A 22,398-nucleotide genomic window follows, 5' to 3' on the forward strand; every position below is an offset into this window, starting at 1 on the left:
GATCGGAGTTGTTTAATTTTGAATTACGGTCTTTTGTTGAAGTTGACTGATAGAGGAACGAGTGGATGAATTTGTAATAGAAAAATATATTGAAATAAGTATTGGTATAAGTATAAGCATAGGTATAGTTTATGCTGATCCAGATCCTCATTTTTACAGCGTTGCAATACAATAAAGCATAATGGGGAGCACATTCATATAATTGTCGGGTTGGCGCTAGTTTTAGGGACGCGTTGCGTATCTTTATTAGGACAAGCCATCGTAGTTGTTCAGTGAGGTTTATATTTACAATTATGTGTACAAGTGTTGATTTGACAGGGTTTAACGATTTAACGTGTTTATTAGACACTCTTAAAGTAAAGACAATGTTCTTAGGTTCAAATGAATCCACGGTCAACGGGATAACTCTTTGTACAATCGAATATGTTTTGAAACTCAAAGTGACGTTAGCCGTGACGCACGGTATCTTTCAGACTGACTGACCAGACGTTGTGAATAAACTCTCCAAGGAGATCGTAAGAATAAAAGACCGACACGATCACGTTTGTCAGTTGCGTATTGACCGGGGTTATCGACAAAATTCCAGGCGCCGTCACTAGGCAGACCCACGTAGAGCCGTCATTGCTCTTGCCCCGGGGCTTGTTCGTTAATACAGCATGTGTCCCTCGATATTGGTACTTCTACTGTTAAGTAAAACGTTCATCCCGTGACCGTGGCTACGTTCGGCGACCAGCTGTGTCACCTGGACCCCAAGCCCACTGTCACAAACCTCGGGCAGACATAATCAGATCGTATCACAACAACTACTTCTAAGTTCTATTATTTAAGTACAGCTATAATAAATAGTTTAGACCAAAGTATCGGGGATCTTGCCAAAATTCCAAAAGAAAGGCCCGTTGTCCCTACATCTCCGACATATTTATAGCAAAGGACATTACCAAAAAGCTAACCTTGGTGCGTAGCTCTAGCTAAAGGCTACAAGAAACAGCAATAGAAATCTACTTATAGCTCTTTTGTTTCTAGACCTTGTAACCCAAAACAAAATTTATATTCAAGGGCACAATAATATGCACCTCTCGTTATTTTGAATCTTTTCACTTAATTCTGTTCTCTTTGTAACAATGGTCTCCAGGTCACAGATATACAAAAGAAAAGATGTAGAGTTTTTTTTAAGTAATTACTTCAACATCTTTTATAAAAAATATTTAGGCATCTATACTTTTAATATTTGCACTTTTATAAACAGATGGAGATTGTATCATTTACGTGATGGGCTATGATTTCTATACTAATTATCCGTCCTGATACATACGTATATATTGTTTATCTGACCACGTATGGCCTGTACGGTACTTGCGTGACAGGATATGATTACTACTCGCTACTTGTCTGACAAGGTACGCCGTGTGACAGTGTTTATGTGACAAGGCACAGGCCCTATATTAATTGTCTGTCTTGATATGGTTCCTATATTGTTTGTCTAACTAGGCGTGGTTCCTGTATTACTTGTGGCATAGGGCTGGTTCGCATACCAATGAACTAATTAGTTATAACTCTCAGATTATTAGGTTGTGTAACGAGTTCGTGTATCCTTAAGTAATGTACGCGTTTCATGGAATGTAACTTCATGTTATGTAAATGAATCACACAGAAATGATCAAATACATTGTCAATCTTTCGTACAGCGAGATATGTTTACTTGATATGTTCATAAAAAATAATAGAAGAAGCTGTTACGTTATATACATCGTATTCATCGCATGGATTCTATGATATATCAAAGTAAGAACACATGACATTTCTATTAAAAAATCGCGAACGAAATTATGATTCAACCCTAAGTACTTCTGACCATGATTACTTCTGACCATATACCATGATTTTATACTACTTATCCGCCAAACGGGTTATCTATACTACTCGTCTAATTCTATTGAATCTTTTCTTACTCTATAACTGTCTCGTGACGAGAACGAATTGCAAACGTACAAATTACCGTTTTCAATTATCACGGAAATTAGCAAATGAACACTGTGAATGTTTTCATGACTCACTTTGTGCCGAACTGGTATAAGATACTCGCATGGACCGCCGTCGAATACATCCAATTACAGCCCGCAACAATTAATCACTGAAACGAGAAGTAACTGTCTTGAATACAGCTGAATCCACTCGGAGGACTAAGAAAATGGTCGATGCGGAGGAGAATTGCGAGGAAACGTTACGATGCGTCGTAAAGGGAGACACTTCGAGAAGTTACGAGTGGCTCGTAGTCCACTCGGAATCACCTCGAAGGGCCTCGAAGGAAATTAAGATGGACTACGGGACAGCGTAATGGCGTCAAAATTGTTCCCACAATTTCTTGGTGCTTCCGATGCGTCAATATCGAATAAAGACACTAACTGCAATCCGCAGTAACCCGAACACGCGAATGCCGTCCGTTATATAGGAAATTTCTTGCTTGTTCATGAAGCTGTTTGAATTTGAACTCGTTTAATAAATTTGTCAAGGAAAAATTGTTTTCATCCCTTGCATGAATTTTTCATGACTTTCGTAATTTACTTTTCGTTTTCAGCAAATTATATCCTTTTTACCGTATAACAATACTTTCATCCAAGTTGTGCGCGATCAAGCGATCTTATTCTCCTCTGTCTTAATTCAGTTCCAGAGTAAACACTTAGGAAGTTGACGTGATTCGAGAGTGATTTTATACGGGGGGAAATTGATTGCTTCCCTTGGAAGATTAAAGGGAATGCAGGATAGGTTTGGTCAGACATAAGTAAAGAACGAAGTGTATGTACCAGAATAAAGCAACGTGGAAATAAATTCTATTATATTATAGATAGCAACCAAGGATCAAAGTTTTGCTTCATGGAAGTTTCGAAGGTTCCAAACTTTCCAGTTAATATTATTATATATAATATATAAACTTTCGAACTTTACAGCGTAATATTCGTCGATAAAAAATTTCTAAAAATTTCAACGTTGTTACGAAGTGTGCTGAGAGAGTTATCAGAGCTACTACCGTCTATTAAATTCCATACTCAGGATACCAACGCTAAGACTAACTTTTACTTTCTTAATATAATATACGCTGACCACAGCGCATCTTTAGTAGCCAACGTACAATTACATTTTTAAATTTAAGCGTCCACGAGGCGAGCTAGCAGCCTTAAGCAATAAAATAACGATTATCTTAAATTTTGTATGACTTGTATGAAATGCGTGAAAGTAAAAATATACTACGCAGTGTCATATTCTTTGAGAGTATGATAAATTTCGAAATAAACGAGTTTATGCGATAATACGCGCGCAAAATTGCGAGTTATATTCGTTTCTTTTTATTTAAATGTATCCTATATGTTCCACGAATATTTTCTCGTATCTCAGAATCGAAAATTAAAGAAGAAAAACTAAATGATAATATCTTGATAATAAAGGTAATATTCTGTTTAATGCTATTCTATCTAATTAGCCCATCTAATGCTCGATGTACGATATTAAAAAGAACCCGAAGACAGTATCAGAATAGTAAATAACGAACGTTTAAGTTACCAAAAAGAAGAACTCGATGACAACAGACAATATCGATGATATCCCAAAATGGTCTACACATTTTCCTTGTAAACCCACCAAAGACAATGCATCGAACCTACGTAAAAGAAGAACCGTGCAAACGAAAGGATCGTTATCTTGATGAATATGGGAAGCATTTGCCGAAGCGACAGTACGTTTCCGACCCCGTGAAATCCAAACGTCCGGTCCTGACGGAGGCCGCATTTCACACTGTGCATTCGCGTCCAGCCCCGTTCGGAAGCATCGTCCAGGACAACGGAAGTAAGTGGGCACAATCGATCGATATTTCCTTCCTGGCTTGGCACGGTCAGCCCGCCAACATTCGGCTACACGCGACTGGCTGGCTCGTCCGACACCGACGCGACGCGATGTCTCTGTACGCTGACAATCTCATGCATTATGGGCATCCTCGAGGCTAGGCGACTTGACCGGATCGTAGAAACGAGGTAGGCCAGCCGATGGACATAAGCTACACCTCCTCACGATCACCGCCATCCTCGTTCGTGCCCCTTTGTGCAACGACGCTATCTGATCACCGGTTACGGTATTCTGGCACGAAGATTAACGTTCTTAGACGTTATGGGGCGGTTCGCCGTGAGGGAGGAATATAGACGAGAATGGGACCGTCTTCGAGGTTTGTTAGGCGACTGTGCGGCGAACACCTTGACACGATGATGAATCGAGCTGCCGTAATAATTGAACGATGTGTCGTCTTTATTTTGGGTAATTTCGGTTTCGTGTGCGGGAAGCTTCGTCTTGAAAAGGCGGGATCAATTTAAAGTTTCGTTAGATTTTAGCTTTTAGAATTTTGTTTGTTAGTTTGAACGTTTCAAAATACATATAGCACATCCTGTTTAACTGGAAATATTACGTTCAAATATTTGGAAAAGTACGAATGATATGAAAAATGTTTTCGACAATAGTTGCAAGATACACAGGGCTACATATTGTGCTTTTATCTATTTTATCTTAGGTTATACAACGTTGTTTATTTTTCTAGTTAGATTTAAGCATGTCCGCGACGCAACCAACACTCATCGAAGCGGATAGTGAACAACGTCACTGTCATCTAAAATTACGAAACTTACGAGAGTAGCATTTACAGTATAGCATTTATTTGGCAGTTTGCAGCAGTTGCATGGCTGTTGCAACGTAACTGTGATATTTTAGCTTTATGAATTTAGTATTGCGATACTGTAACAATCTGTGCATGCAGAATCTGTAAAATTTATCAGTGTCATCATATTCTTTCAATAGACTTCATCAACATGTATTATATTTTATGTTTTGAATTTATAATCCGTAACTTTTTCACCGGTTTTCCAAATGTGAATGGCGACGAAGCGATGAAATTTTCGCGAAGCAAATATGAAACACAAATTTTACGCTCGTATTTATTATATAATATATAAAATCGATTCTAAAGGCCGATGGCATATCTCGTTTCTGTTTTTCCTTTTCCTTGTTTATATCAACAAATGCCGTTCTAAATTATTGCGTCCCATTTCGTTTTGTTTCTCCGAGGAAGTGGATGCTAAATCTTCTTCTGTCTAGAAAAAAATTATAATTAAAAAGAATCGCGCAGGGAACGGCAGATGTATCATGCCAGTCCCGTGACGTTCATGCTACTTCGCGAGATGTATTTGTAATTTTAAAAAATATATCAAGCGCGTGATGCTTTTAACGAGCACTTTTCACCAAGACAGCTGCTATTTCTCCAGGGAGGAAAGATCGACTGCATCAAATAAGAAGAGCAATAATAAAGGAGAAGATAAAAGTAGGTTGTCGTTGTACATTTTGTACGCAGTCGATTATCGTTATACGCATTAAAACTTTATTTCCCTGCAAATTAGTCTGCATAAAAACATTTGCCATGGGAACTGCAACAGAATATCTCGATGATTATTCTCTCTTTTCTCCTTTTCATTATTCACATCTGCACGATTGGTGCTTCCATTTCAGCGATTGTATCAATTTTCCACGAAAATTCATTAACAATATTTATTAAATTCGAACATTTTTGAATTGTTCCTTTTAATTAAATTTGGAAGCACCTCTCTGTTTTCACATTTCTCCGTTCTTAACCATTTCGCTACACTTTTAAAAAATCGTAACAACGCGTGCTCGGGATTATTGTCAAAAAAAAAAAAAAAAAAAAAACAAAAAAAGAAAAACGTTGGGGAAGAATAATGCTCGTATTCGCATAAAGGGGTGGCATTTGTAGTCGTTCCGAGGTACTCCATGGGAAGCACGTGCTCGTCGTAAACGAACGAGAATTGGACCACCGTATCGCGTAAGGTTAACCGGAAGGGGAAACAATTCCGCGAGGGTTGCCCTCCGGGCGAAAGTTATTCGCGCTTCCGACAGTTCGTGGCCTCGTGTTCCACGAATGTCTTTTCGCTGGTTTCGAGGCGAATGCAAATACGGAAAAACTCCAGTCGATTTAACTATCCCCAACCCCTCTCACCATCCACACTCGTATACATACACTCCGGCATCGTTTCGCGATACCAATCTCTCTTGTAACTGCTGCTAGTTGTTTGGCTGCACAATCCTATTTGCCGAGCAATCTGCCACTGCCGGCAGTTCCTGTAATCCCGAGGGGATGCGCTTGGTTGCGGTAATGCAACCGGAAGCGATGCCGAAAAGACCGCCGATTTTCAGGGTCGTGCCTCATTTTCGAGTGTCGTTCGTTCTTCGATAATCGAGCAAATTTACCTTGGAGTAGGGTCAAGGAAGCTTATTCCGTCGATTTTCGGCTTTATTTTATGGTATCTATTCGTTTCGTTGGAAAACGTTCCTTTCTTTGGAAGGCTTTTCAGACGTTTCAAAGATAATTTCGTTTTACGAGAAGAACAAAGATTTTCAGTGTCACGTCTTATTTCTCAACGTCGTTCGTTCGTCCTCGACAAGCGATCGAATGTATCTCGGAGTGATGCCAAGATTAGAATTAAAAGTTATTTTCAGCTGAAAAGTAGTAGCAGAAGTCTACTTCTAATTCTGATTCAGTTTCAATAAAAATCAACGTTATTCTTTTCAGAAACATTAGCATTTTTTTATTAATCGCGAGAAGAAAGCTTGGAACTCGTCACTTTTATAAATTTGCTATTTTTATTTGGTATTAAGAAAGTCATATCTTAGAAAGTAGTTTCGATGCAAAACATTCTGTTGAAAATGTCAACGTAAGTTCGTGCTCGCCATCCATATGCAGATGCGTTAGCAATAGTTACTACGCGTTAGGAATAGTAACTAGAGGATGATCCTAGTTACAATCGATAGATTTAATCGATTGGCTTAAGATGCCTTTTTGTTTTTATCCCTAGTTTTTTTGTAAGCGCGTCCAATAAAAGTTTTTTTGGCTCAGAACGGTATGACAGATTTATCCATTCGATAAAATAATAACTAACTCTGATCTTACCTCTAAGTATAGAAATAACAACACATTCTGTCTACCTTCATTGACGAACTTTAAAGAGAGCAACTATTCTCCAAACTTGCACCAAATTTTCCACCTTTTTAAGATGAAACATTTTCGATCAACGATATAACCACGAAATTCTGATTAATCGATGGCAGACGAGTCAATATACTTATATACGGCCCGATAAAGTATTTGTAGAATAAACGAACTATATATATATAGGGGGAGAGGGAGAGAGAAATACTTCCTTTTTGTTGACTGTGCAACGGTTTTACCGGATAAACGAATCCACCTCGGAGGAGGTATCGGTCGTTCAATTTCCAATAGCGAACAATCTGGGATCGACCGTTGGCTTAATCTGCATTTCCTGTCCAGTCAGTCGGCCAAGAAGACCGGCCTGATATTTTATTTAGTCGTGGAAAAATTTAATCAACCGGTCCGGGTCGAAATCCTCCAGCCCAAAACCGATTGCACTCGAGAAACTGTTGTTGCCGGGCGATCTAACGAGTTTTTCTCTCGGTGCTTCTTGTCGCGCGAATCCTAAATCCTGCGAAATATGCGCATTCGTTAAGCAACCGAGTTTCAACCTACGTATACTAACGAAGATTGGAACGAAGCTTTTTCAACAAGGAAATCCAACGTCCGATAGCGAATAATTCGATCGTTTGGTTTATTTTACTGTTGCGTCATTTTGTCATTGCGTTTTAATCGTTTCGGTTCTGAATTGTGTTATACTGATTTTCTATCGCCAGTTTTATTCGAGGCACAGAGTACAAAATACCGTCAGCACATGCATGGTTAACCAAAGCGTACTTTACAAACGTTTTTTAAGCGTTTGTGTGTTCAAGGTAATTACAAAAATAGAAATATTTCAAAACGGTCTACGTGGAAAAATCGCGCGAGAACTTCCTTTCACTACATAGAAAAAGCTGCACAGAAGTTCATGCGTAAATTCATACGCAATTCCATCCCCTCTCCCTAAAAAAAAAAAAAACACGTAGGTGCAACGGTATTTGATCGACACCAGTGCCGTTCAATCCCATTGTGTCCAAAAATATCAAAAACCATCGACGCTGTCTGCGATAATTCCGAGGACAAAAAACGGTTCTGCGATACTTTGTGAAAAAAATATTGGATACACTAGTAGGAGAGGAAGTATCAACCGAATTTCTGTCCCGTACAAAAACTTCCACACCCTGGAGCAATCCATATTACCCGTACGCATAATCCGTTCCATAAACACTGCAGGCGTTCGCGTTCGCTTGTTACAAAAAAGTAAAAACGAAAAAAGAAAGGAACAAAACGAAGAGAAAAAGGAAAAAAATACGAAACACCAGAGGGAACGTTAAAGAACGATCCGCGTGACATCGAGGCGATGGTTTAATCTGTTTTCTATAATATGACCAATCGTGACCTCGCATGAACACGCATCTTTTCAAACACGTACGCTTACAGATATGGTATACAGGATGTTCCAGAAACAAGGGACCAAAGTTGGGCGTTGTATTCCACTTTTCCTAACCGATTATATGTACGTACGTGCTCGTACCGAGTTTCTCACAATTTTTACACGTATTTTCAGATTCGTTGAAAATCTTACCAAGTTGTAATTACGATAATCGAGTCACTGCGCTATAAAATTTCAGAATGTCTCGTACAATATACAATTAATATTCGATTATTTTCATAAGCATCTGTACGTAGACATAGACAAGCGTACAGTCGGATTAATTAGCGGCCTACCATGGCCGTCATTTTTGTCACGATTGCAATAAAGTGCTCGTCTAAACGGCCAATAGTTTGGTGACGATGGTGAAATCGCTTATCGATCGATCGTAGTGAGAAAGAGGAAGAGAGAAATCAAGCCAATGGCCGTGTATAATTTAAATAACATGGTATTTTTGCGATCGAACGCGACGCCAACAAAGCGATCCAAGTGACCTCTCCTCATCTCTCTCTCTCTCTCTCTCTTTCTCTCTCTCTCTCTCCACTTTCTGTATGCCTGTACACGCGATAATTGTCGTAATTAGATCCACGCCGATTGGGTCGGGAACGCAATTAAAATCTTGTGTTCGCGCAATCTGCGTGCCGTGCACGCGTCCATGCGTTCGAATCGGTCGTCCGCATTTATTTACCGGGAAAAGGACTGTCTGTTTGCAATGACTGCAAGGGTTTATTGCTAACCCAGCTCTCAGTAGCTCGTTGTTATCAATGATATTATGTTTTTATTGTTATTAAAGCATACAGATTGTTCATTTCAACGTGGCTATGTATGTCATTTTTTAAGTATTATATTCGGTACGATGAGATGAAAATGTTCCAGACAAATACTTGTTATTTTTAATAAATATTTTAACGAATATTAAACTTTAAATAACACGATTAGTTTGATTCTATAATTATTTCCTGGAATTTCTAATAACCCTTCAAGCTTATACAAACGCAATTAAACGAGAAGGATTAATTTCAAACTGTTTGTTTTTAACCAATCACTGGCTATTTCCCAATAATCTGATGTTTGTTGATCATCGAAAATACAGCCTTTGAACGAGAGATTAATTGATACTCGATGAGATCGTAATTTATGATAATCATTTACCTGAATGGAGATCCACAGTAAGAGTTGCAAATATGACGATTGCTAATCAATAGTGTTTCCAAATAATCTGTCTATCTACATTGCGAAAGATAAAGCACGTTACCTAATGATGAATTGGTTATTTAAATTTTAGTTCAATCGTTTTTAGTTAATCGTTTTAATTTAAGAAAGATCGTTATTTCAGGCTTATAGATCAAAGATTCCTTTTCGTGTGTTCCATAATCATCGTTCAGTGGTATAGATTGAACATAGAAATCAAATGAACATAAAATCGTGATTAAGCATTGTCTGAACGACTTTGAATTCCAGGAAACACGCCGATCTATTTGAATATTGTGGATTTATTCGTCTTTTATTTGATCATCGTATTTAATAAATTGCTAATTTATCAGGTAGAAATATTTCATCTTGCTCGATCAATTACCATGACTCGAATATTAAAATAAGAGCATTTATTTATTCCGATAGGTTGTACTGTTTATACATTCGTTTCTTCTAACAAGCGAAACCCAGAAAACGTTGACACAAATTTTTACTCGCAATGAAAACGATAAAGTTATCAGCGAAATATATCGTATTCTTGTTAGAGTCAAAGGATATAATGGGACGATGAACTTTTATATGACTAATTAATGCTGAAACTTTTTCCAGTAAAGAATTTTATGGCGGAGGACTGACTCGGCGGAGAACGCCGTAATCAACACTCTATCCCGGAGGTTAATCAAATCTCGTGGATAATTAATTATGTGGATCCTCTAAAAGACGTTAGATCGTCTAAAATCCTGAAAGCTTCTTCCCTTTCTTTATGGTCCCTTTTTCACGTACGTCGTATTTTCCCATGTGAAATACACGGAATCTACCTTCGCTTTCACGGGGTATAATGGACACCGACACGTGACCATTGCTAAGAAAAAGGAAAAATAAACACTCGAATGACCGAGCTACGTGATAAACGAAGAATCGTTGGACGTAATTCATACGGTAGATCTATATCAAATTGTTTTCGTGCAAAAATTTGCTGCGAAGGAATGACATTTTTTAGCTGATCAAATATCTCTGATCCAAGATCATTGACCTTACAAATATATTTCTTGCCAGATTAATTATCAACTATTAACTGGTACTTCAATATAATTAGTCGTTTGAGCTTGAGATTAGATTCTCTACATAATATTAAAGTCAACCAATGGTATTTACGGTTAAAAGATTAGAATCCAAACGAATGTTAATCACCGCAAAATGAAATAACTCGATTCAATCCGAAAGCGAACTTGGTAATGTGCAAGTTGCGGCCCAATAACAATAATATCACTGAAGGGTTAATTTCATCCTATTATAATTTAATCCGAAAAATATTTGAAAAGAAACGCGTAACTCTCTTCGAATATTATTAGAACCCAAACACTTTCACAATAATCGTGCAAGTCATCATTTGAAAACCACCCAACGTAAGTTCTCCTTCATCATCGCCTGAGATTTCACGCGACCTATTATTTTTATGCAATGGAGGGTGAATAATGTCCGTAGGCTCCTGTTCGACCTGTCGGTATCACCCTTCGGCGATGCCTTGTTTCTTTTTCTTCTCACAATCTTCGCATAACGGCTGTCTCTCGACTCGACAGCTCGTGCTGCCTCGTCATCCTCGCCTCTTTCCACACTTTCTGATGTCACTTGATTTTCGCATGGAAATTTTAATTATTACACAGTCGGTCGGTGTCTTAATTAATTCACGTTGAGAAACGTCGTGGAAAGCCGGCTGTGCTGCGCGATTAAACAGCTTAAAGTGTCAGCTAATGGCAGGGGGAATTATTAATGATTCGTGACGCGGAGAATGTCGAGAGATGACGAGTGCCAGCTATCCCCTAGCACACCTTATGGCGGATCCCCTCGTAAGACTGCAATTACGGATAGTCTGGTTATCTCTGTGGCGAACCATTCAAGATCAAATACCGTGAGATTCGACAGAACATTGTTAATCTATCCACGTAAGTGGGCGTCTTCTCCTCCTTCAAAAGCTTTTAATCCTTCTTCTGTATTTTCTTTTTCGTGTCTGTTTCATTGCTGTGAATTCAAAGTAGTTGACGTATCGCGTATAGTTAATATAATGGACGATCGGTTAAGTATTTTTTCGATCTCTGCGAAATACATGCTCGCAGCAGATATCTTGTAGCGTCTACGTACGTTTTACAGGTTTGTTTTAAACTTTGATAGTGATAGTGGAATCTCGTTACGGTTAATTCAATTAGCTAATTTCCATCTAACGAAGTTCCAAAATATTTCGTACAGTACGTAAAATGTTTTTATCAGTGTTCAAATACCTTCACGAGTCACTATGTGTATATAGAATAAATTCTGGATGAATGAATGCAAGATCAGAGAGTCGTGAGCTTTTTAAATTTGAAGAAATTTACTCGCAGATTTACTTGCTGTGTTTGAATCTTAGAGAACTTAAGTTTTCTCCAAGAGAAGCTAGAGAATCGCTCGATAATTTTCACGCGTGTCCAGAAGTGATTAAAGTTAGAAATTACTAATTATTTTACGAAACACTCGAAAGTATAATTTTTGAGCTTGTAACGTTCGCTCGATCTGCCGATTCGATCAATCCGCGTCCGAAGGAGTAAAGTAGTTTCGTACGATTTAAATTGAAGTCAATTCGAATTCAGGTAATCCGAACGTAGCTGTAACGCTTCCAGGATATGCACAGCGGCCGACAAAGCTCGATGGAAAAGCGTGGAAACATTTGTCATTGTCGGAGCGCGTGCGATAATCGGGCAGCAACGAGGCGACGCTTATAAAATCTTGGCCGGGGCGGCGCACAATCGGTCGTTTCGTTGACAAATTTATCTGGCCGCGAGTATCATCGGAGCGAAACGATCGCGCGCGTGCACGCGTAATTAGTTCGAGAGAGCATTGGCTGGCGAGCTAGCCAGCCGGATCGCGAGATCCAGCCGAATATGTTAAAACGCGGACGTATCGATTGGAACGGGGCTAATTAAGGGTATCGTGAAAAATGTACGCTCCGATAAATCATCGATACCTCGTGTCATAGGGACTAATGGGGATTAAAATATCCGATTTTCGAGCAAATTGCCGTGGACATATTACCCGGCTGGTTCCTTCGATAAACGTCGATTTCGCGATTAAAAGCGCCGATGCCTGTCGAGCCGAGTAAATATAACGGTGTTTGTCAGTTTTCATTTAATCTCAATCTGATTTTTCGAATCTTCCGGCTTCCCATATTTTTCGTTGCTCGCTGCCACCTTTCACAATTTAATTCAATTACTCGTTATAGTTTATTCATATTTCACGTACGTTCATTCGGTTTCGATAAACGGAACTCTCTATATGAAGGCCACGCAGAGAAAAAAAACACGATACGTCCATATTTGTTGATTTTCTGGCTTTTATGCCACTCAATGACTAAAAAGAGGATATTTCGATACGACGTACAAGTAGTTGAAAAAAAAAAAAACGTCCTGTACTACACGCAAGTATATATCGTTATTTAAAACTGGATGATAAATCGAAAAAGGAGGGCAGGAGTAAGTAAAATTCGAAATGGAAAAGTTTGTTCGAAAAAATTCTACCGTATACTGTAAATAACGTGTCAACTTCAGGATTTGAGGAATTTGTTTTCCTTAGTAATGTTCTTGGTCGGAGGGTAGTGGCAATATCTGGCTGTTGAGCAAGTTGGATCGAAACAGAAGTTACAAGTGTTCCTCGTAACTTCTTCCAGCTGTGTGAGAACGAATATGCTGGCAAAATGGCGATCGATGATGAGAATCCAGGCAGATGGTGTTGCTCGTTTAGGATTGTTTCCTGATACTACGCCTCTCTTCCACGTTAACGATCAAATAATGATTGTTTCAGGGATTAAATTGCGAGCGAGCCATCTTTAGTTCAGGAATTAGGACTTATACCAGGCATCGGCTTTTGTCTGAGAATGAATAAAGTCTTAAGGCAAGTCTTATAATTTTCAATAGAAATAGGAACTTATTGTTAGAGCAGTTTATAAAATAATTGGAAATATTTAGAGGATTATTTCGAGTATGATTCGTTGAATTTATATAGAATCTTGTGGGCAAATATGAAGGGAAAAACAGTTTATTCGTGTCTCGATTATTTCTCACATTTTAATTGTGCGATTAAGGAAAATAATAAATGACAGATCAAGAGGCGAGTCTTTCGTGCAATATTTTATAAATTTCTACTCTATTTTCGCTATACTATTTACTGTATAATATTTTCGAAGAAACTATTTATCAAAAACATTCGAAGATGTTATATGTACTTCTCCCAAATTTTTCAAAGAAATGTTTTTTTTTTATTGAAATTAACGCTTCTCAAATATCGTTAAGTAAATTAATTTCGTGCAATGAAGCGCAACGAAGATTATTGTAAAATTTAAACTTCTCTCGAGTTTGTAAAATTATCTAACAACTCGCAACAATGTAAAGTCGGCAGAAAAATAGCTATCCTACTTATTATCCAACTAACAAGTCAGACAGAAACTTCAGGCTATAGAAAAATTACGGAGAAGGACTCTTCGATCGAGCTGGTTCGTTCCAACTTTTCCACAGCCGCACCTGTGATTGAAACAGCGATAGACAATAGCAAACATCGAAATTTATTTTCGAAAGAGAAATATCAGCTCCTGCGCTTTCGATTCGGACTCAATGATCGTTTAACGAATCATTAATTAGCTGGATGCGATTGCTGTCGGTCTATCGGTACGAAGTTTTCAAATATTCAACACGATTGAAAGTAAATCCTTGGAGCGGGTGAACTGCTCGTGATTACCTCGCATAATAGATGCATTTAGGTCGTCGAATTGCATGTTTAAAAGTGACTTTTGCATAGAGTACGTACGCCGGTTTCCCGGTAAATAATAAAACATCGGTCGTGCAATGTTCGTTGCGTCAAAATGAAATAGTGGAGATGAAACGAGAGGGTTAGATGATAAGTTTTAAGGGGAAAAGAGATAAGGGAAAGCTTAAAATAAACAATCGAATGGACCTGGTTCTTCGACGATATCGATGAGCGAATCAGTTCTCGATGTCGTACGGTTCTCCCATTCGATCTGCCATCCCTCAGAATTTATTTATTAGTTGAAATGTGACTGATGTGACTCGCGTGACTCGTGTAACTGGCAACTGGGTTATCGATGGGGAAAATTGAAATATTTTTTTTTTATCCCCATCTAGCGTTCTATAATAGTAATTTATTAGTAAATGTAAATAATAAAATGTAGTTACACGAACTGTAAATTTAATTTGTAAATAGACAGAATAGATAGAATAGAAGTTGTAAATAGATCATTGCATAAACAATTTAATTTGAAGAATATGATACATTCCTATTCGTGGACTCGTCGTTAATTTTAATATTTTTCAGCATACACGTATCATATCACATCGAAGAGTTTACTTAAATATTACTATGAAATTCGGCAACCAAATAATTTTTCATTCGACCACCCAAAAGTCTGACTCGGCCATTTCTACTATTCTATTTGTCAAAAAGTGCAGATTTTGATATACGAAATAATCATGTCTGGTAAAACAGTAAATCATCGACGCGAACGAATCGAATGTGTCTGTGGTTGAACATTTTTCATAATACCTTCCCCTCCAATCGTCAATCAACCTTCATCGCTGATCGTCGACAACGTTTGTCGAAACTGTTTCTGTTGTACGAGTCCTCGGGGCACCCTTCGTTCGTTGGGAATTTAATCCTTCGAGCTACTGCTTGCATATTCATCGACGAAATAACGAACGATCGCGGCCATTTCGATCACGGTGAATTCAGTTCGAAAGATCGAATAGAACACGTCGGTTACCCTTTCCTACCCCCGTGACATTAAACCCGAACACGACTAACGGGGATTACTGCCGAAACCTCTCAACTTTTCACCGCCGGAAGTTCGACGCGAAGCGTGGTCCATTTTAAAATTAAAATGTGTGACTTCCAGTTCATCGAGTTGCACCGCGATACCAGCGAAAAAAAGAATGCAATTTTGTTGCGCGAAGAACGAATTTGCTCGTGAAGGATTGCAAAGCGGATTATGTTATTAAAATATTAAAAGGATCTAGTTTTTAATATTTACGGGCGTTCCGCTGTGCTGCTACGTATTTAGAGTCTTTTTATAAATATCAGTATGCGTTCAGGTTGTCCGAAAAGTTTTTTTCGTTTTATGAGGAAATAATAGACGCACAATGTTTCTCGTTTTATATTATTTTGTCGAATTACGTACGATCGATTTTGTTCTCTTGAGATAAACACCGCGATATTTCACACACTTGGTTTCACGTTTCTATGAAGGTACATTGTTGTAAAAAACACAATGAAAAAGACACTTTCATAGTGCATGAAAGTATATTTAAAAAGAGAATTAAAGGAACAGGGAGAACAAATAATACTCACAGTCATTAAAATCACTTTTATATCGAGTTATAGTCACATACTCCTCGTATAAACCCATAAAACGCAAACTATCCCTGCTTTAAGCAAATCGCTTGTTCTATCAAACAATGTCAGTATATCTTAAACGCGATTCCATAATCTCCAGTGTAACGACTGGATCTGCCCGATAAATTTCAATGCAACTTTCACGTACTCTGGCTTGGATGGGTGCAAATATCAAAACCAAGTTAACCCCTGGATGGAAGAACTGGTCGCGTTTTCCAGGTAACGAGAGAGCACCAGCTCGTGTGCACGAGTTTATCTTTAGTATTAGCGGTTCTTGGAGGCCTGCAGGCTGCTTTAGCACTATAAATTCTGCGGCACGCCGGCCAGTCGTTAATATCGTTCGCGGGAAAGCGGTTTACGAAGCTCTCGGAACCAGCCCGAAGGCTCTTTTGTTCTATTTACCATCTGTACCACCCTTTCTTTTTTTCTTCCTTTCCATCGTTCGCACCGTAAGTTCAACCTGTTTTTCAGTGAATCGGTTCGAAATCACGCCGGATAAATCCTTCTTATTGTTCTTTAAATAAGCGAAAATGTCTGTGAATTGGATTATTGGTCACTAAGTTCAGGTTTACCGACGATTGGGGGAAATTTATTAACAGCGTTGCTGTTTGTCCAAAGGCTTGAAGAAAATTCGTGAGCTCGCGAGTGATTCAGTTTGGTTAAGGGCAGTTTGAGATTTGCCCATTGGTTTTGGCAGAATTTAGTTATAATTGGATTAATACTATGATACAGATAGTGTTACGTCGGGCGACATTCTACCTAGACCAGCCCACACACCGCTGACAGGATGGCAACCAGATGTCCGCACGCCTTCACTGCGTACCTTCGATAGTCTTAAGAGCCGATCATAAATCTTAGGAATTTCTAAGGTCCTTCAGACCGAACCAAACATCTGCACTAAGTCACTGTCTAAAGGTTATTGTTTATTACGGAAAGATAGGAGAAGTTCGTTTTTCTCATGTACGATGTTTCACACTAGCAACTTTCTCTCGGGGGCGGTTAACACCCTTCCTCCACCCTTCCACACCAATCCAGAAAATTAACCAATTACCAGAGAAGTCCTTCCCTCACTCTCCCAACAAGAATTTGGTCTTAACAAATCAGCTTTTCTCGCATCGTTAGACCCACCCATCGCAAGTGTCCTCCGCTGCATCATCGTTACAGAAAGTCAGTCTTTATACGTTTCTTGAACCTTCAACATCTAAGCGTGCGTCGCGTACAACACCTTGTTACTCTAGCTATCGATCGAATTTAATTGTATATTTCTAGTCAAGAAGTTGTTGGAATAAACATTAATTATATCCGTTAATTCAGTGTAAAGTCAATTCAACCACCGCTATTATCGCAACAGAAATCAGGGGATCGATCATTTCGTGGCGTCGATTATCCAATCGTAACGGGAATTTACGACTCCCGTTGACGTGCTTTCTCGCGATCGCGTCTCCCCGCGAATGGTCGAAACAGATAGTCTTACCGAGTATTTCTTTTCGAGGAAGATTTCGGCATTGTTTATTGCGAATATACGAAACAGCGGACATAGACGTTAGATTATGAAAATTTGCGAATTACAAACGACGTTGATAAGATCGATAAAGTAGTTTAAGGTTAACGAGTTGCTTTTAGGAGAATTTATTGTAGATAGGACTTTATCTCGTTTTTTCTAACATAGAAAAACACGATGTTCAAACAGGATATTGTATAAATATTTTTCCGTACTAATATAAATTAATGTTCCTACATTTTTGCATATTTTTACGATCTAATTCCTTTCCCTTTTACTCATAAATCGCGGTAAAACTTATTACTACTATACTTCCATATATGAAAATGGTATTACGGTATGAAAGATGTAATGCTACGTGTTGCGAGATGAGATAATGCGAACAAAATCCGTCCATTTTTCATTCAATAATCTTTCAGTTTAACATCGTTACACGATGAAAGTCTAAAGCGTTATCTTTAAATTCGCCGCGTGACAATTTTTCAACGTATCGATCTATCTACGTAGGATGACATCTGAACGATTATACCTAAGTCTATGCGACCGAATAAAGCCGACCAGTGGCATGGCTTTTAATAGAAAATAAAGGACGCCACGAAAAGCCGATGAATAATGTAGAGTCACGGAGATTAGAGGATTCGAGTTTTTGCCGGTGACCATTAATTTTAACTCGTGCTCCAGCGAGCCGAGGACCAAGTTGTTTATGAGATCGTGAAAATCTTTTCCGATTAGAACTCTCCGGATCTACTTAACTTTCACCCACTCTAAGATTTTCTCCAAACGGGATCAAACAGAATTTTCAAACAGGCCGATCATTTTCTTTGAAGGAAATAGAAACGAACGAAGATACGAATGAAAATATAAATGGAAAGTCATACGCTTTGCTTCAAAATTGGACGAAATGAAAGATTCGTAGTTTTTTCAGAGAAATTTCGCACAAAAGTAATCAAACTTTAATTTGTAATTTTTCCTAAGAATTTTATAGATTTACGATGCTGCGTTTATAGGAATTTCAGACTTTGTGTAAAATATGCCTTGCGCTCTACATATATGTTTTCATATATTTTATATTTTAATTTTCTCGGTATAAATTTTTATTCGCCCGTAGCTAATAGGAGTTAAATTTCATGAAAAGTGCGGCATTTTTTTCGTTGCAGTACGTTACGTTGGCTTGACGTTTCGGTAAAAAAAAATTCAGCGTGCAATTTGAGGGACACAGGAATATAGGTACATTTGGAAAGGAACGCATAAGGCAGCGAGAAGATAAATTATGTACCGCGCGTTTAACAGTGTTCCAGGGTTGGTGCTCATTTAAACTGACATCGAAATGTAGGAAAACTAGCAGGACTGGTTGCCAGTTTAAACGAACATTTGCTCTGGGAACAAACTACGACCGGAAGATGGATCTGTAAATGGGGACTAGTTCACGAACTTGTGTAAACTTCCTATCCTCCTTTGTTACGTTCACCTTGGGTTTGGTATTTTACGCTGGAACCATGTTCTTCACCAGTTGGCATGTACATATCAGCTAATAACGTTTATTAATATTTATGTTAATTATTAATATTTCTTATTACTATTCATCGAATTATCGTTATTTCGTGAAACATTTCTACATTATAATTTTCTCTAAATAGATGAAATTATTATTAATGAAATATCATCATTGCACTGAGAATTCTATTTCATCGTGTTATTTAATATTCATCATCTTCTGATTACTACATCAAATTTTCCTACTCCATAATTTTCTACTAATTTCTGAAAATTATAATTAACAGAATGTTAGAGGAGCGCCGCTAAATTAATTTTATTATGCCATTTTATTTTCATTATATTCTTGTTATTACATCAATGAATTGGCTACGTTGTACTTTTCGCCAATGAAAATTCTGATTAATAGAATAATACTATCGCAGAAGAAATTTTATTTCGTTATAATTGTACAATTTCGTACCAGATAGTCGTATTTCCAATCAAAAGCGCTATTCTCGAATATTAACCGCTGCATTAAGCAGTCAAATTTGTTTAAAACGATACCTCATTCCTCGAAAATTCGATTTTCTCTTACTCGTATCTATCGCACGGTTTTCCATGAGAATTACAAAGGTATTAACGTTGCATACATGGTAAGGGTTACCCGATACTATGGTACATACCGTGAGTGGAATTTTATCCCATGAACGCAGACATACTTTCAGACACCGTGAATAGTTCGCGACATTAGCTATAGCGGCTCAGACGTTTTCGACTCTGGGTATTAGCTCGAGACCGAGACTCTGTGTCAGCTCGTTAGGAAATATCAAGCGTGCAAACTATGACGATACTGGGAGTCCATTAAATTAAGTCCCTGCTGGTTAACAGATTGCCCTGGAACCCCTAGGGCTTCTCATAACGACGATAATTTATACGTTATTATGTCCTCGGGCCTATTGTTTTGACTAATTATGATTCATGTCCTCGCGATACATTATCAAGGTAAACGAAAGTATAGAAAATGAGGACGTTGAAGGATTTACATCAAATTTCAACGATACCCTATTTCAACGATACCCTATTTCCTCCGAATATATATTTTCCTTCAAAATTAAAAGAAAAAAAAAAGAATTCCGAATAATAAAATAACTTTTAACATTCCGAACTTGTTGAATATTATTTTATACTTTTATCGGCGGTACATTCAACTGGATGAAGTTTTACATTTTGAAGGGAAATTTAAAGAAAATTTATAGTACGATGAATTTTCTTGCAACATCCATTTTGCTGGATTATTCGCGGAAGGTTTGGAGAACGATAGCCGGAAGTGGAAGATCAGCACGTCACACGCGCCGTGTTCCTCGTAAATTTACTAGCCGGAATGAAGTCCTCGCTGTTCATCACGCCTGCCGTGCACGAGGCGAAATTAGTTTTTCGAAACGCAAATCGTAGTTCGTGAAACGAAGTAACACATGGCCGCATCAATATTCCGCGGCCGGTTAATAATTCTGTCTTCCATCCATTCGCCGAAAAATCAGCTTGTCGTTCCGGTAGAACCAGTTCGCAACGTTATTTTTAAACGTTCGCTCGACTCGTGCATGAATTTTTCAATGCCTGTTTTATTTCCCATCTCTGCCAACCATTTTGCCCATTCTTTCGTGAATTTCGAAGAACCTGTTGAGCCTATAAAAATCCCTTTTTTCTTCCTTCTCTCGTAATTTCACACGAACCAACTTGTATTTTTAACCAATAAAATAACACTGCGAATATTTAGTTCTACGTGAACATTTTTAAATATCAGCATCCTCGTGTAGAAGGTAAAACGTTATACCGTTATAAATGAAACGTATCTGTCGTAATCTAATTTCTAGACGTTCGAACTCTAAAATTATTATCACGAATAAATTCGTTGTTTAACAAGTCGAATTGTTGGATTCTCGCTTCCCATATTATACGCACGGTGACCTCGCGTACCGCTTCCACCCTTTCACCGGGTTCAATTTCCAATCGTGCCGCCACTTCTAACTGCGATCTACGCTGACATTATGGGCTGGCCAGGAAATCGAAAGGAAAATCGCCGTTTCCCCGGAAACTGAAGTGCACTCGCCACGGTATCGAAAATCCGCCGAGAAAGATCGAAGAAACTCAGGAGACGGTAGTCTCTCCTCTCTCTATCTCGATGGTCCAGCTGTCGTATTAAATTCTTCGACGTTCGTTGTGCTTCTTTGAGACGTGGCCGAATTTCACGCTGCCCGGGATCGTCGACAAGACGTTTTCGAAGGTTCAAAGTGCATCCAATTCCCAAGTATGAGTCGTTCTCGTACGCGAACGTCGAGTATTCTCTCTGTTCACTTTGTCGTTCAGACGATGTGTAAAGTACGAGAAGTCGCGTAAAGAAACCAGTGGAATGCTATTATCAGACTGCGCACGTTTATGCAAACACATATTTTTCTAAATAGTAAAATTAGAAAATTAACTGAAAAAATTGTTAAGCGAAGTATTTCTATTAAATCGAGGGATTTTTGTTTGCATAATAACTTTTATATATTTTTAACAAGTACGATTAATATACATTAACGAGAAACAATTACGACTTGTAACAAGGCAAATTTTGATCTTTCGCGAAGACACAGATTTGTCATACAGCCTGTCGCTATAAAACAAAGAAAGAATAGTAATCTTTCATCATCAACTGAAAAAATTGTTAAGCGAAGTATTTCCATTAAATCAAAGGATTTTTGTCCGCGCGATAACCTTTATATATTTTTGGCATTTACTACCAACAAGTATAATTAATACACATTAACAGGAAACAATTACGACTTGTAACAAGGCAAATTTTGATCTTTCGCGAAGACACAGATTTGTCATACAGCCTGTCGCTGTAAAACGAAGAAAGAATAGTAATCCATTATTTAAAACTATTCTTGTGAAAATATTCCAGTTCCATAAAACAGGCATCACGTACATCGGGAAAATGTAATATCTGTCGAATTCATATTACATTTTCACATTTCATATTATTTATTCTGTTTCATCGACAACAAAAAACAGTACCAGTTAATGCATAAAAACATTCAGATTCCTATTCGAAAGGAAGTCCATTTGCATCCCTTTAGGAACAATAAATCCATCAAAATCCACTCAGCTTCGCATTTGTCGATTTTCACAACAAAAGTAACATATAGATTTACTATGCATATTTTTTACGCTTTACGAGTAATCTTTATAGTTATTCAGTCCTCGAACCTTACTTTTCGCTCTTTACTAACACCAAGCTTCCCTTTGATACCTGTGTTATTAATATTTATTAATTTTTCACTACGAAAGGTGACAGAAGGTAGCAGATTTGACGTG

General features: G+C 38.1%; 1 protein-coding gene across 9 annotated transcripts in view; it reads right to left on the reverse strand.

The window, feature by feature from the left end:
* LOC126866013 (neuroligin-4, Y-linked-like) overlaps nt 1-22,398 on the reverse strand; it is a 224,012-nt gene that overhangs the window by 85,876 nt on the left and 115,738 nt on the right. For 3 of the 9 annotated variants that reach the window (XM_050619037.1, XM_050619034.1, XM_050619032.1), the window contains one exon: nt 2,055-2,131. The exons of the other annotated variants lie outside the window; for them this stretch is intronic. The gene's annotated coding sequence lies outside the window, so the exon portion shown is untranslated. The remainder of the gene's footprint in view (nt 1-2,054; nt 2,132-22,398) is intronic. 9 annotated transcript variants of the gene reach the window in all.

This window comes from Bombus huntii, chromosome 5 (genome assembly GCF_024542735.1).
Source record: "Bombus huntii isolate Logan2020A chromosome 5, iyBomHunt1.1, whole genome shotgun sequence".
NCBI classification, from domain to species: Eukaryota; Metazoa; Arthropoda; class Insecta; order Hymenoptera; family Apidae; genus Bombus; species Bombus huntii.